At 41.3% G+C, this 12646-nt stretch overlaps 1 protein-coding gene across 1 annotated transcript in view; it reads right to left on the bottom strand.

Moving 5' to 3' along the window:
• Positions 1-12646, bottom strand: part of WASF2 (WASP family member 2) — an 85433-nt gene that overhangs the window by 29031 nt on the left and 43756 nt on the right.

Genomic DNA, 12646 nt, shown 5'->3' with positions numbered 1-12646 from the left:
GGCTCCAGTCATGATCCCAGGACCCTGGTATCGAGTCCCGCATCGGGCTCCTTGCTCAGTTGGGAGGCTGTTCTCCCTCTCTCTCTGCTGCTCCCCAGTTTGTGCTAGACCGTTCTCTCTCAAATAAATAAAATCTTAAAAAAAAAAAATCAAACCTCTACAATTCATTTAGAGCCAAGATTAGAAACATGCCAATAACTCATACAAGCCCCAGTAAAGAATCCTACATTTATTTTATTTTATTTTTATTTTTTTTAAAGATTTTGTTAATTTGCCAGAGATAGAGAGAGAGAGTACACACAAGCAGGCAGAGAGGCAGGCAGAGGCAGTGAGAGAAGCAGGCTCCCCGCCGAGCAAGGAGCCCAATGTGGGACTCGATCCCAGGACCCTGGGATCACGACCTGAGCCGAAGGCAGCAGCTTAACCAACTGAGCTGCCCAGGCATCCCAAGAATCCTACATTTATAAGAGCTTCCTTTTTTATTTATCTCCCATGACAGAATGATCTCCAAGGGTGCCTGGATGACTCAGTAGGTTAGGTGTCTGCCTTCGGCTGGGGTCATGGTCCCAGGGTTCTGGGATTGAGTCCCATGTCAGGCTCCCTGCTTGGTGGAAAGTCTGCTTCTCCCTCTGCCTGTTGATGCACACACTCTTTCCCACAAATAAATAAAATCTTAAGAGAGAGAGAGAGAGAGATCGATCTCTAGTTAGTGGTCCCTAAAAATCTGAGGTAAGAGGATAGATACAAAATGCATTTCTCTTGGGACACCTGGGTGGCTCAGTCAGTTAAGTGACTGACTCTTGATTCCACTCAGGTCATGATCTTGGGGTTGTGAGATAGAACCCAGCATGGGGCTCACTGTGGTGCTTGAGATTCTCTCTCCCTCCCTCCCCCTGCCCCTCCCCCTGCTTATGCAAATGGTCTCTCTTTCTCTCTCTCTCTAAAATAAATAAATAGGGTGCCTGGGTAGCTTAGTCGTGAAGTGTCTGCCTTCGGCTCAGGTCATGATCCCAGGCTTCTGAGATCATGGCCCTCACAGGGCTCCCTGCTCAGCAGGAAACAGGTTTCTCCCTCTCCCACTCCTCCTGCTTGTATTCTCTCTCTCACTGTGTCTCTCTCTGTCAAATAAATAAATAAAATCTTTTTAAAAAAAATATTTTATTTATTTATTTATTTGACAGAGAAAGAGAGATCACAAGTAGGCAGAGAGGCAGTCCGAGAGAGAGGGGGAAACGGTCGGCTCAACCACTGAGCCACCCAGGCGCCCAAATAAAATCTTTTTAAATAAATAAATAAAACAAATCTTTAAAAAAAAAGCATTCCTCTCTAAGTACCCAGACTTGTGCTACATATGGGAACACACTGTTGGTTTTTCCAGAAAAATATCTAATCCCACTTTACTACCTTATACAAAGGTAAAAAGGATGGGGCTAAGTGTAACCTTTTTTTCCTGGTTCTTACAAGTAGCAGTGAGTACTATACTAGGTTAAGATCCCTACAGACAAGTCACTGGAGCAACCACTGGTAAATTAGATACAGAGGTGTGTTTGAAAAAGAGGGAGGAAGGAGACATTCAGAACTGAATCACATATCAGGCACTGACATCCTGCCAGCTGTCTACTCATTCATTTTTATTTATTTATTTTTTTTTTATTTTTAAGTAATCTCTACACCCAATGTGGGGCTCAAACTCACAACCCTGAGATCAAGAGTCGCACGCTCTTCTGACCAAGTCAGCCAGGCACCCCTAACTCTTCATTGTAATCTCTATGGTGCCTCACTTCATATTTCAAGCTTCTCTCTGGGGTAACGGCTCCCTCTCTGGGATGGAAATGCCGAAAAAGAAACTGACTTTACACAACTGAGAAAGGCCAGGGGAAAAAAGGTTGCAGAGCAACAACAAAAAAGGGGATTCAGCAAAATGTTCTGCTGACAGCTCAGAGCAACATACAAACACACCGTGTGGTCATGGAGCAGGCAGAAGCAGCAGACCCAGATGGGACTGTTAATACACCAGCCTAAGTAAGAGAGAGACCTAGAAATCACAACCGCATCTGAGCACCAGGAGTGGAATTATGGAGCAAACTGCCATGCAATTCCATAACAACTGTTCTACTCTGCCAGCTGTAACAAGAATTCATTCCTGAAGAAGTGTCACACACTCATCTGTCACTAATGGCCAAGCCGCCAGCAACTAAGAGTTAGCAGCAAAGGGCAACTGTATATCTACTTCCTCTCACAAGGTCTGTTCACTGAAAAGATGACATTTATAGGGAAAAGTCCTTGAGCAAAAGGAAAGTAAGTACCCATTCTTTTCTTTCTACCCTCAGTTTACTAGGCAGTCACCCAAACCCTCAAAACCTAATCAGCAGTGATGTAGAACAGCAAGAGTATGGACTGCACGACACAGAGGGACGGGTTTCAACTCACTATTCCAAATTTTAGCTTTGGGACCTTGGCAAGCAGTGAAATCTCTTGTTTCCTAGTCTGCTATAGCATAATGATTCCTAGTTTGTAAGGTTGTTGTGAAGAAATGTGAAATAATGCATATATAAAATGCTTAACACAGTGCACCCCACAAAATAATAATAATAATAATAGTCATGGAGATGGGTACCTGGCTGCCTCATTCGGTAGAGCATGTGACTCTTTATCTTGGGGCTGTGAGTTCAAACCCCACATTGGACATACAACTTACTTAAAAAAAAAAAAAAAAAAAAAAAGCTGTAGTGATTGTTGTAGTAATAGTAATAGTAGTAGTAGTAGTAGTTTAAGTACTAGTTCTACATGTACTTAGCATTTAACCATGTGCAAGGTACTGTTCCAAATGTTTTATATGTGGTTCTCTCAGCCATTAAACAAAACTATTAATAAGTTTCAAGTTGTATTAATACTTAATTATAGTACCCTTATCAATCAATGAATATTTATCAAGTAGACACTAAAAGACACAAAGAAGTATAAATCTGTCCCCTGACTCTATGAGCTTATAATTTAATTGAGAAGACAGATAAAACCACAGGTAAGTAACAATATAGCAAATAAACGGAAGTTCAGTTATCAAATGAATGATGTATTCAATGATGGCAACAGAAAGGATGAAAAGAGGGGCGCCTGGGTGGCTTAGTTAGTTGAGCAACTGCCTTCGGCTCAGGTCATGATCCTGGAGTCCCGGGATCAAGTCCCACATCGGGCTCCCTGCTCGGCAGGGAGTCTGCTTCTCCCACTGACCTCTTTCCTCTCATGCTCTCTCTCTCTCTCTCTCTCAAATAAATAAATAAAATCTTAAAAAAAAAAAAAAAAGCATGAAAAGATCACTGTAAACTGAAGGGACTGTACGGACTTCTGGGAATAAAGATCTGGGCAGGATTTGGATATAACAAAGAGCAGAACCCTTATCATGATGAATCCTGAGTAATGTATAGAACTGTTGAATTGCTATGCTATACACCTGAAACTAATATAACACTGTATGTTAACTATACTGGAATTAAAATTAAAAACTTAATTTAAAAAACAGATCTGGAGGGGCGCCTGGGTGGCTCAGTGGGTTAAAGCCTCTGCCTTTGGCTCGGGTCATAATCCCAGGGTCCTGGGATCGAGCCCCCATCGTACTCTCTGCTCAGCAGGGAGCCTACTTCTTCCTCTCTCTCTGCCTACTTGTGATCTTTGTCTGTCAAATAAATAAATAAAATCTTTAAAAAACAAAATAGATCTGGGGCATCTGGCTGGCTCAGTTGGTAGAGCATGTACCTCTTGATCTTGGAGTTGTGAGTTCAAGCCCCACACAGGGGTAAAGAAGTTACTAAAAATAAAATCTTAGGGGCGCCTGGGTGGCTCAGTGGGTTAAAGCCTCTGCCTTCGGCTCAGGTCATGATCCTAGGGACCTAGGATGGAGCCCCACATCAGGCTCTCTGCTCAGCAGGGAGCCTGCTTCCTTTCCTCTCTCTCTGCCTGCCTCTCTGCCTACTTGTGATCTCTGTCCGTCAAATAAATTAAAAAAAAAAAATCTTAAAAAAATAAAATCTTAAAAAAAATACATCTCAAACATTTAAAAAGTAATAATAAAGAAGGAAGGTTTTCTAGCGGGGGCGGGGGTAATATAAGCAGAAGTCTTGAACTCTACCACTAAGAATTTATGGAAAGGTCACAATTCTAATGGGCTTGTTTTACCACACTTCTTCAAATCTAAGATGCCACTTTGACTGTGACATGTATGAGATGTGTTAAGATTCAAAAGATGTTAAAATGTGGAGAAAACATACATCTCAGAATCAATGAAATATACTTTTTCTGTATTATGAGAGGGCAGACAAGATGACTTATAAAAGGTCTCTCCAACCCAAAAATGCTATGGATGATTCTTGAACTTAGACTTTTAAGAGAATATTCAAATTTCACCAAACCATCAATACCACAGGAAGAATAAAGATAATAAACAATGAGAGTGTGGAACCTTACTCCACTAATTATTTGGAAGGCTACAATATTTATGTCCTAATTAGTATGTTCTAATTTTCCTTTATATACTTGAACATAGTTATAATCGCTGTTTTAATATCCTTATTTTGCTAATTCCATCATCTCTGTCATTTCTGTTTGTACTGATTTTTCTCCTAGTTATGGACCACATTTCCTGGTAAATATGGTAACTTCTGATTGGATAGCAGACATGATTTTACAAGGCTAAATATCTAGTATTGTTGTCTTGGTTTCAAATGTGTTGGACTTTATTCTGGTAGGCAGTTAAGTTACTTTTGGTTCAGTTTGGTATGTGTGAGGCTTGTTTTTAAGTTTTGTTAGGGTGGCTCTAGAGTAGCCTATACTCTATGGATATTTTAGCCCCAGGGCAAAGATGTGGTCCCCTGTGATCAATACTGGACGCTCCCACCGAGCACAGCATGGGCTTTCCACTCTGGCTGGTAGGAACTCAAACACCTCCCTGCTCTGGGAACCAGTTAACTCACATCTTCCTGGTCACTCTTTCCTCCCCAATCTCCCTCAGGGTGACCCCAGTCATGTGTGGGGTCAGCAACGATTCAAGGAGACTCTGAGATTTCTAGGCAGTTCGTCTTTATCTCTTCCCCCTTTCCAGAAGTCATCCTCACAGCTTTCAGTTGCTTTAGCTTTCCTTGAACTATAATGTCTCTTCAGTTCAGCAAAGACGAGTGTGCTCTGCTAGGAATCGCCCTCCCTGCTCCATGATTAGAAGAGAAATCTAGAGAGAAAAGCCAAGGTAATCACAGTGCTTGCCTCCCCTATTTTCCTTCTCACAGGGATCACAGCCCTGTGCTTCCTGTTTAGGTCAGGGTTGATTTCCACTGTATTTTGCAAGGCCCTCAACAGTAAAGAAGTATTATAAAATTCTTAAAGTCAGGTTAATTTCAATTTATTTTCAAGTATGTACTATGGAGTACTTTTAGGAACAGGAAAAAACAGGTGTCCTGAAATCAAACAAAATCAAAGAAAGCACTGCCAACAGGTAGCACACCATCACTATAAGCATGTGACATATCTGGATAACATTTAATTAATTTTTTGAATGATCAGAATTGAGAGCAATGATAGAAAGTTCTTTTCTTAAAGCTCCTACTCATATAGGTACCCACCACCTTCAAAAATCAATATAGCTTGGTGAACCCAGAGGCATGATCCGCCAAGAAATTCAAGGATTTCCTAAGCCACTAGTTACATGATTTTGCACTGGTTAATTTCTCCAAACCTCATCTGTACAATGGGAAAAATAAAACCTACCTCATACAATGGTCCTAAAGAGAAAAATAAGATAACAGATGTGAGCCTTCTAAAGGGATATCTAACACCCAGTAGGTACTCAGTAACTGACAGCTCTCATTACTATTAATTCAAAGAAATGCAGAGTTTGTTTAGACTTACCTCCCAGCAGTAATGAAATAATTTAAGGACAGCAGGTCAGATTAAACAGCATTGAACACTGCACAAAGGGCTCTCCTAATTGGTCCTCTCTTCTTTGGTCTCAGTGGAGGCCAAGTAGTGGGTGGATCTCTTACCTTCTGAGACAGGCTCTCTGGGAGTGTGGAAACAAATGCTGGGAAAGAAATGGATGGCCTCTGCTTATATTATGCCAATTTTTTTTTTTTAAAGATTTTATTTATTTATCAGAGAGCGAGCGAGCGAGCGAGCACAGGCAGACAGAATGGCAGGCAGAGGCAGAGGGAGAAGCAGGCTCTCTGACGAGCAAGGAGCCCGATGTGGGACTCGATCCCAGGACGCTGGGATCATGACCTGAGCCGAAGGCAGCTGCTTAACCAACTGAGCCACCCAGGTGTCCCATATTATGCCAATTTTAAAGATTAAGATAAAGGATATCAGTATTCCAAATCATAGTCAAGAATCGATTCACTATTTTCACTTTATGTACTCTGAGAGAAAAACAATCTCAAAGGGACTATTATCTGGATTGTGGCATTTCTTTTTAAAAAATTCTTTCATCTTAAAGGCCCAAGGCAAATGTCACCACTTCTAAGAAGCCTTCCTTGACTCTTCCAGTCTGAAGTCATTTTTCCCTTTCCAAAAGCGCCAAAGAGGTATGTGGAACCTTTTTCATGGCAATCACTACATTCTATTTTGTAGTACAGATTTTTGGAGTGTACAATTCTTTGAATATGGGAACAGAAAAACAAAGTATCTTTAAACTTAACAGGAGTAGGTAGTAACAGCAGCAGCTAAGGGTGGGATTCTTCAAATATCTCTGTATTATTATAATGTCTCTTCAATAAATGTTTGCTGAATTTCTAAAACATGCCAGGTATTTATTCACATTTCCTTATATATCTCTAATCCTCAAAACAGTACTGTAAGGTAAGTACTAATGTTCTGATTTTACAGGTGAGAGAACTAAAACTAAGAACAGTCCTGTAACTTCATCAAAGTCACGCAGTCAGCTTTTAAAACTCAGGTCCAACCCTGTCAAAAGTTTATGCCTTTGCCATGACATCACACTGACTCTTCACAAAACACCCAAACCAAGAAGTTAGACAAACATGCTCGTATTTCTCATTTTCACATACAAGTGCCACCAAACCCAGACTAGTTTCTTTTCCCTTGAAAAAAAGACTGCATGCTAACACAAGAAAGCCTTCCTGACATATTTACCCTCCAACTGAAATGGTGTTAATGAGGATAACACACTGCTTTCTCCCCCTCTACACCCAATTTTAGCCAGCTGCTCAGGGGCTTCACATCTTTCACTTTAAACAACATAAACACTGGCTCATTTAAAGTGCCAGCCTCAGATAACATGCTCAGATGCTACTGCTTTTCAAACAAACTCCTGTTTTCAAACAACCAGGCATTTGGGGTTCCAGCACTTTTGACGAGTTACTTTTATCTACAGGGTCCCTGAAAATCACTTTAAGTTTCATTCTCTGTGCACTGTTTGGCTCATCAAATCTTGTCATCAGGGACCTTTTTTTTTTTTTTTTTTTTTTTAAGTACCTAATCTTTTCTCTTTTACAATGAACCAAAACACATTCCTATGGGTAATTCCTAAACTGTGTATGTCTATTTTAAAATAATATTCTTCTGACTCTTTTTCCAAAAAAGCATAGTTGTTTTCCCTTTTTAGCCCAAGTAAAGATGATTATATCAGAAGTGTGTTTTCCCCCATCTCTTTCTGCATATGGGGAATACTGAGAAGATAAGTCTTTTTTAATTATTAAATGTAAATAGCTCATTAAATATAATCCAATTACTTTAATTGTAAAAAGGAAGTAATTACAATATGTACATGTATTCTTGCCTAGATTTAATATCTTAAATTAATCTCTTCAGCATTAATATTTTAAATTAACCTCTGACACTAGAAAAATGCAAGAAACTGAGGTCTCTTTTTAAAAATATACCAAAGCTGTACCTTATGGATCTTTGTTATGATTTCACCTACAAAAAATTTTAGTGAGAACAGCCCAACTCCCACAGAATGGGGTAATTAAATACCACCTGCCCTAACTGAACTTGTATTTCTTGTCTGCCATATATCATGTTAAAGGGTCTGTTTCTAGTGCCTTCTGGGACAAAAAGCCAAGAGATGAATTCTGTGGCATTCGTATCCTCACAGAAGCATTACTTAGAAAGACAATTCCAAGCCAAAATTGGTCAGAAGAATGTCTTTTAAGTATGTAGCCTAAGTTTTCTGTTACCTAATTTATATTCTGTTACTACCATCTTAGCTCCCTAAGACCACCCGAAGCATTCTCCTTGCTCTCTGGTCTCTAGCCCTTCAAGTTTGCTGTTACATTTTCCCTCAGCAGCCACCTGGTTCTTTGGTTTTTACTCTTTTTTGGAACCAAGGGCAAATAAATTGCAAAGATAAATCTCTATGAAGTGCTTTGAAAATGGGCTCTGCCATGGTCTGTGCCCTGAAAAACTTCTATTAAAATGGAGGGAAAAGGCTTACACAGATGAGGAATTAAGAAGACTGTACTTTGTTTTTCCACCTCCTACCAAAATCTGTCACGGAGTTTCTTTTTTTTTTTTTTTAAGATTTTATTTATTTATTTGACAGAGAGAGATCTCAAGTAGACAGAGAGGCAGGCAGAGAGAGGGGGAAGCAGGCTCCCTGCTGAGCAGAGAGCCCAATGCGGGACTCAATCCCAGGACTCTGAGATCATGACCTGAGCCGAAGGCAGCGGCTTAACCCACTGAGCCACCCAGGTGCCCCTGGGTATTGCTTTTTAGAGAGAGAGAGAGCGCTCACACACATGGGTGGCAGAGGCAGAGGAAGACGGAGAGAGAGAATCCCAAGCAGACTGAGTCACTCATGTGACCCTAAATATATATTCTTATTGTAAAATAACACTTACTGAGGAGTGTGTGGGTGGCTCAGTCAGTTAGGCAACCGACTCCTGACTACAGCTCAGGTCATGATCTCAGGATCGTGAGATCGAGCCCCATGTTGGGCTCAGTGCTGGGCATGGAGCTTGCTTAGGGTTCTCTCTCCCTCTTCCTCTGCCATCCCAGGTGCATGCTCTCTCTTTCTCAAAATAAAATAAAAAGATGTGAATATCTATTTAGAAAAAATAAAATTTTATTTAGTTTAACACAGAACTTTCTCTAAACTTTAGACACAGGAAGAACTATATAAATATTTACGTTGTACAGGTTAACAACCAGGGCCATGTTTGTACAACACTTTCCCTCCAAAGAAAAAGTTCTACTTAAAGTACTAAGGAGCAGGCTGCCTGCTTGGCTCAGTCAGTTGAGCATTTGACTCTCAACCTCAGGGTTGTGTTCAAGCCCCATGCTGGATGTGGGCATAAAAATAAAATCTTAAAAGAAAAAATAAAGTACTAGGAAGCATTATATGTTTTCAGCAACTCTCAATTTCACTGAAATAGATTTTCCTGTTCAGACCCTGTATTAATGAACCAAAGACACTGCTCTGCCACACGGATACCACTTCCTAAAATAAATTAATGAAATGGAGGAGGGTGACTATGACTAACTCCTTCAGTCATTCAGACTGTAGCCATGCTGGAGCAGTTCCTGGCTACATAAGGCTGACTTCTGGTGTGATCCAGGCTAACTATGGAAAGCTATTTTATGGTCTGAAAGGATAGTGACATGGGTCACTCTTGGTACCTTCATCTCCAAACACTGTTATGGATTCTGAACAGTTACCAAAGGTTAGCAGAAGGAATGGAGCTGATATCTGATGATGATCACAGTCCTCCAGGACAGTACCATTAAAAGACAAGTAATTTCACAGGTAAAAGGTGTACCGGCAGCAAAAACTTAGCTCCTTTCAGGATTTAAATGATTAAAGTTTCATCTTGATAACACTGGTATTTTTGTACAAAATGTATCTTATTAGGCCAGCACTTGAAAGTTAAAAAGGTGTCTTTAAATGCCTGCTGACCTAAAATTGCCACATTCCATGCTTTAAAGGGATTGATTTTCTGGAGAAGGACAGTAAGATGCCAAATTCTGTTCAATGGAGATCAGAACACTATTTGGTGAACCTATTCTGCACCTGTGGAAGCAAAAGAATAAGACTGGCTCACGCGCCCCAGAGGGAGGATGGTATTTATCTGGGCTCTCCCTATGACCTCTTTGGCAGCAAATGTAAGAAAGTCCTTTTTTGAGGCTAAGGGGCGGGTCCAGGACTTTCAACTACCCATTCAAGCAGGGTTACGATTCCCCTCCTCCATAATTAAGTTCTCTTTCCTACTCTCCATGCATGCATGAATTGCAGTGACATTGACATGGGGGCCTGACATTAGTCTTTGAAGGTCATTTAAATCCTCCTACTTCCAAGCTGCCTTAAAAGGAATGCGTCATCTATTCCACAATGCCTGAGTGTGGGGTTTGACTAGATGGTACCCAAAGCGAACTCATCTAAAGCATGAAAAGAAAGAGGACTCCAAATTTAGGTATCATAAAAAGAACAAATCAAAGAAATAAAACACAATAAAACTCAGTTGCTCAAGAGACAACAGTAAGAGAAACACTAAACATTTAACACTGGATGAATGAAAACACTTCTACTGGTAATTCCTTTTATTTAGGAAAGTAGAAAAGGTCATTCACAATATGGTCCCTTTATATGGCTCTAGTCCCATCTCCTATCACATCTTCATATATACATACCCTTCCCTGAAGTCCCACAGACCCTCGCATGGCTCCCCATTGCATCGTTTTCTCCCTTGCCTCCCTACTTTTGCTCCAGTGTGACCACCCACCCGCCCCCAACAACGTCTAAGGTCTTCTAAGACTGAGTTCAAATGAAATCGTCTCTTGACATGTCTTGCCCCAAAGGAGTTGATGTCCCTCCCTACACACTTTTTAAACTTCCATAACACCCAGTGCATGCCTTCCCTACCACACTGCATTAAAATGACTGATTTTCTTACTTGCTCTCCCACTAGATTGTGAATTCTTTAAGGCTGGTGATCAATCACCTCTAATCTTACTGCCCACCACCACGCACAGAGAGAATGCTCAGTAACTATTAATCGAACGAATGAAGTTAGCAGCTCTTGTGCTCTGGCCCTCACGAAGGTGAGGACAGAGAAGATATCTGACCCTCCAGTCTTATAGTACTGCTTTCTGAGGGAAGAGAATTCCATCTGAGTAGCCCAAACTCAACCTCTATTTTAGAATTAAGATTCCTGGTAGCTCACCAGATCACAAGAAAGGATCTACATATACTCTTGTAGGAAATGGCCAGGGGTCTAATCTGGTACAAAGCACAGTGAGACATTAAAAACCAGGGTACTGGGACGCCTGGGTGGCTCAGTTGGTTAAGCAGCTGCCTTCGGCTCAGGTCATGATCCCAGCGTCCTGGGATCGAGTCCCACATCGGGCTCCTTGCTCGTCAGGGAGCCTGCTTCTCCCTCTGCCTCTGTCTGCCATTCTGTCTGCCTGTGCTTGCTCTTCTCTCTCTCTGATAAATAAATAAAATCTTTAAAAAAAAAAAAAAAACCAGGGTATCTGGGGGGCTCAGTCAGTTGAGCGTCTGGCCTTTGGCTCAGGTCATGACTCTAGAGTCCGGGATGGAGACCTGAGTCACTGGGCTCCCTGCTCAGTGGGGAGTCTGCCTCTTCCTCTCTCTGCTCCTCCCCCACATGTACATGCTCTCTTTCTCTCTCTCAAATAAATAAATACAATTTTAAAAAATTTAAAAAAGAAACAAAATTTTTTAAATTAAAAACAGACAAGAAAACCAAGGTCACCCCAACCAACATGAGTTACCTGCCACCTCCCTTTTATTCATGTACCTCAAAGCTTTTACCTTCCAATGTAAAGAGAGAAAAACTGGGGTGCCTGGGTGGCTCAGTGGGTTAGGCATGTGCATTCGGTTCAGGTCATGATCCCAGGATTCTGGGATCGAGCCCCACATCGGGCTCCCTGCTCAGCAGGGAGGTTGCTTCTCCCGTACCTCTGCCTGCAGCTCCCCACCGCTTATGTGCTTTCTCTCTCTGTCAAATAAATAAATAAAAATCTTTAAAAAAAATTATCATGTTAAGAGTTACCAGCCAAAGGAGACACACTTCTAAAAAGGCTAAGGTCGGTCAGAATAGGTTAAGTCAGGAAAATCAGCACATATCCAGGCTTGAAAGAAATCCAGGCTCTCACTAAAATCTGCAGGCCTAAGTCCTAAAATGTTAATAAGCCTCTGAAACTTTCCTTCCCCCACCAAATCAGCTTCTTGCTCCTCCCAATACTTTGTCCCCACCAACTTACCCATCCACCAGCCTCTCTGCCTTTCTTTCTTTCCCTTCCTTCCTACCTTTATAAATACAGATAGAGCTGGTGAGAATCTGGCAAACAAATGATAACTTTTTTTTTAAGCATTTATTTTTTAATTATTATTATTTTTTTATCTGACAGAGGGGGGGAGAGAGAGACGGCGAGAGAGGGAACACAAGCAGGGGAAGTGGGAGAGGGAGAAGCAGGCTTTCCACTGAGCAGGGAGCCTGATGTGGGGCTCGATCCCAGGAGCATGGGATCATGATGTGAACCAAAGGCAGACATTTAATGACTGAGCCACCTGGCACCCCAACAAATGACAACTTCTAGCTACATATTAGACTTATATAAAGTGATATCCACTTATTTTTTCCTTCCTTCCCTTCCTTTGCTCCCTCCCTTCCTTCCATGAACC

The sequence above is a fragment of the Mustela erminea genome, chromosome 10 (assembly GCF_009829155.1).
Source record: "Mustela erminea isolate mMusErm1 chromosome 10, mMusErm1.Pri, whole genome shotgun sequence".
Classification (NCBI taxonomy): domain Eukaryota; kingdom Metazoa; phylum Chordata; class Mammalia; order Carnivora; family Mustelidae; genus Mustela; species Mustela erminea.
Note: the sequence above shows the minus strand (reverse complement) of the source record. Positions and strands in the feature narration are given on the sequence as shown.